Consider the following 4,552-nt stretch of genomic DNA (forward strand, 5'->3'; position numbering starts at 1 on the left):
CGAGGGAGAAGGGGGAAGAGAGAGAGAGAGGAGGAGAGAGGAAGAGGGGAGAGAGAGAGAGAGAGAGAGAGAGGTGTGTGTTGGGGGTTTTGTTTGGGGTGGGGGTGTGTGTGTGGTTTTGTGTGTGTGTGTGTTGTGTGTGGTTTTTGTGTATATTGTGTTTTAATATATATATATATAATATATTATATATTATATATTATATATATTGTGTTGTGTGTTTTGTTTTGTGTTTTTGTTTTTGTGTGGTGTGTGGTGTGTGGGGTTGTGTGGGTGTGTGGTGTGTGGGTGTGTGTGTGTGGTTGTGTGTGTGTGTGTGTGTGTGTGGTTTGTGGTGTTGGGGGGTGGGCGGGGTGCGGGGGGCGTGCGTGCGTGTTGTGGTTTTATATTTTTTATGATTTATATTTTAAAATTTTGGTTTTTTTGGAACCTGTAGATGACAAACATTTTTTTTGAAAAACGCAATCTACAAATCTTATATTTAATTACAAATCGTGTAATACAAAATTTTTAATTCAAAATCGTCCATGCAGCAAGAGCACAACTTTGCACGTATTAAATACATAATGGTGAGGAAAGTCGTGGCGACCGTACAGATCCAGGCGCCGACCATGCCGATGATGATCTTGGAAAAGGTGTGGAGATCTTGCAGTCTGTAGGAGAAGTTCGCGGCGTCATAACCTTCTTTGCAGGACGCGGCCTCACATCGGGCCAGGGGTTGAGTTCGAAGGAGAGGCACGTCTGCCTGAAGCCGTCCGTGAGCGTGGCATGCGATGGCCAGCGAGAGCACCGCCTGAACGCCGGTGATGACCATGGTGGCTATGGCGTACTTTTTTGAGAAGGCCACGATGGGTGGGTCACCGCGCATGCGCCAGGCGTGGAGGATGCTGCAGTGGAAAAAGGCGATGGCACGCCGAGAGCACCGCCACCAGGAGGGGAAGGAAGGCCGTCACGTTGCAGGGAGCCATGTTCTCGTTGCCCCAGTTCACGTCTGTCTGAGGGTTGTTGTCCACGAACAGGGGGCATCGTCTCCGCACGTACTCCCAGTCGACGGTGACCTGAGCCATGGGAATTGTGGTCATTCATCGACGCGGCTATTACGATGACGTGAATCACGATGCTGAGGACCTCGAGGCGAGCGGTGCTAGTTTCCTCCTCCAGGGTTGCAGCGTCGAAGTACAGAATGTTCCCTTCTTCGTGGCCGTGTCTGGGCTCATATCGATGGCCGACGGGCGGGACGGTGTTTTTTGTTTAATTCACGGGAGGACGATAAATGACTGTTCCTTCTGCCATATATCGACCTGGTGATCGGTTTCTACTGTATTGCTCTCGATTATTCTACTTGGCGACCGACCCCGACTTCTTCGTTCATCAGCACCACGGCTTGGCGAATAACTTCTGTTATTTCGTACAGCTGTGTTTTGATTTGGAGACTGACTTCGATCATATCTTACGCCGCGATTTGGGGATTGACCCCTATTATTTCGCACATTTGTATTACGACTTGGTGACTGACCTCTGTTATATCTTGCCCCGGTATTTCGACTTGGTGACTGACCCCTGTCATACCGCCGGGCGACTGGCCACGATTGTTCCGCCCTCTTGCCTCACGACGGGCGACCGGCTGCGATTGTTCCCACCGGTAGTTCTTCTGGCTGGAGAAGGACTGCGATTGTACTGCCTCGAATCGCGATGAACTGGCGCCCTCGCTGGCGATCGGCCGCGCCGCTCGTCTCTTCCCCCACGACGGCTCGGTGACTGAGGAGCGGCGTGGGGGCCGGCGACTGACGGTGTGCTCCTGCTGAGGCGAGCGTCACCAAACGCGGCTCTCTCCTCCTGCCGGTGATTTCGACCTCCGAGGATATTGTCTTGACTCCCGTGGTACTGACGGTAGTTAGAGCGACCCTCCATAGTTTCTGCGGCTTCTCTGCGTTTGTTTCGAACTCATCTCATATAACCTGTTTCTCTTAAAAGATCCCTGGGCGGTACAGCTGGATTCAAGCGACCTTTAAAGCAAATATAAACTATTAGTTACACGGATCTCTATTTACATAATAACATAAAGTAGAAATAGATAAAAAATAAATGAGTTCTGTGAGCGAACATAAAAGAAGCACACATAAAAAGTGTGATGAAATATCTGAGATGGAAAATAGGCAGGAATGTTGCCTGAAAGGCAAATGATGTAAAAAAAAAAAAAAAAAAAAAAAAAAAAAGAATATCATAGTCAGTTTTCCAATTAATGTTCAAAATGCATTTACAAAAGACTAGTGCTTACAGGAGTCTTGAGACTAAGACCATTAGGCAAAACTGTACAGATTGCAATTAATAATATAATAATAAAAAACATTAGAATTAAATGAAATCAAAATCTAAAAGGAATTCGATAAACGAGACAAGGAAAACATTAAGACATCAATAATGATAATGATGGTGATCATAACAATTGTTAGTAACAATGCTAATGGTAATAATCAATAATAATATCATAATAATATAATAATGATAAAAAAATAATGATAATGATTAATAATAATAATAATAATAAAATAATAATAAATAATAATAATAACAATAATAACATCAATACTACTAATAATATAATGATAAAAAAAGATATATAGTATTATACTTATGATAAAATAGTAACAATACTACTAATAATAATATTAGAATAATAACGATAATATTATAATCATAATAACAATATTAATGATGATAATAATATTGATGATATAATCACAATGATATTACAATGATGGTAATAATAATAGTAATAAGGGTAATAATGATGATATGATAACAATGATAATAATAACAATTATGATGATAAATATAACATATGATAACAAAAATAATAATGAATAAGAATAATAATAATTATAATTATAATAATAGTACTACTACTACTACTAACTACTATTAATAATAATAACAATAATAATATTAATAATAATAATAATAATAACAACAACAATACTACTAATACCACTACTAACTACTACTACTAATGATAATAATAGTATTAATAATTTAAAATATAAACAAATAAAATGAAAAGAGTAATACAAATAATAATGATACTAACAAGAACAATGACAAAAAAACAGTAAAAAATTATAGTAATAAAAAAAAAATAACAACAAATGTGAAAAAATGATAGTAATGATAATGATGATGATAATATAAATAATGATGATGATGATGATAATAGTTATAATAATAGTAATAGTTACAATAATAACAATGAAAACAATAATAATTATATTAATCTTAATAATATATAATAGTAATATTAATAATATATAATAATATAAAATAAATAATAATAATGATAAATAATAATAATAATAATAATAATAAATAATAATATAATAATAATATGACAATAATGATAATGATAATCATCATCATAACCATAATAAAACGAAATTAAATAATGATAAGAGTATAATGATGATAATGAAATGATGACGATGATGATGATGATGATGATAACAGTAATAACAATAATGACGATAATGATAATGAAAATAATAAGGTTCATAACAGTAAACATTAATAATAGCAGAAACTAAAAATAATGATTCGATAAGTATATATCGCTCCAATGTAGGAATTTATTACTCTATTTTACAATAACTCTTATAGATTTGAAGTCTTCTCGACAGGGATCAAGCATTAATCGCAATATTTAATTTGCTACAAAAGCCCAGCGGGTTATACTGGTGAAATCTGGAAATGTTCGCCATAAAAACAAGAGTGTGCGGATTGCCCTGTCTCTGTCCTGTTTTTATAAATCGGCAGAGAGACCTCGAAGTCGCAAATATCACCAATGATAGTCAGACGCTCTAAACTATACTTACTCGCTATACTATGACTCCTACGTTGAAATGCGTCAGACGACGAATATCTTCCGGTAAACTGCGTCCCACCTTACTGCATAAACTGGCATCGATAGACACTGACTCATTGACTAAACGCGATAAGACGGGTGCGCTTTCTGAAACTCCAAACATAACATTTTTACTGTTTTCTTCGTGACTGGGAATGAAAACATACTATTAAAGAGAAATAAGGAAATCGAAATGCAATGGGTAGATTGTAATACATTTATGATGAAAATTATGGTTGATGATATATTAGAGATTCTAAGCAATGGTTACTGTGTATGCGGACTGATTACTAATCTTATCTGATAATACTATATCCGTGTTCTACCCTCGTGATTATTTTGAATATCTTCCCGTGTTGCTTTTAATTTCAGTTACGTAGAACTACATCACATACTTGTGATAATCAGACCCCCTTCTTTCATTGATTTCAGTACTTCTGTTAATTGTATATTCTCATTATTTCTTATGCATTTCTTGTTAAAACAGATCTTAGTAAACGGCTGTTTTAGATACCGTGTGACAGTATTATCGCAAATAGTAAATAAATGTCGGGACAGTTATTGCAGAAAACAGATAGGGGGAAGGAAATGATTGTAACTATGATAGTCGTGATGATGATTATAATGATAATAAAAACGAAGAATAACATCAAGAGT

The 4,552-nt window shown here is 36.6% G+C and overlaps 1 pseudogene; it reads right to left on the reverse strand.

Moving 5' to 3' along the window:
* Positions 1 to 489: 489 nt before the first annotated feature.
* The window catches only part of LOC119569082, a 6,690-nt pseudogene continuing 2,627 nt past the window's right edge, over positions 490 to 4,552 (reverse strand).

This window comes from Penaeus monodon, unplaced genomic scaffold (assembly GCF_015228065.2).
Source record: "Penaeus monodon isolate SGIC_2016 unplaced genomic scaffold, NSTDA_Pmon_1 PmonScaffold_12417, whole genome shotgun sequence".
Taxonomy (NCBI): Eukaryota; Metazoa; Arthropoda; class Malacostraca; order Decapoda; family Penaeidae; genus Penaeus; species Penaeus monodon.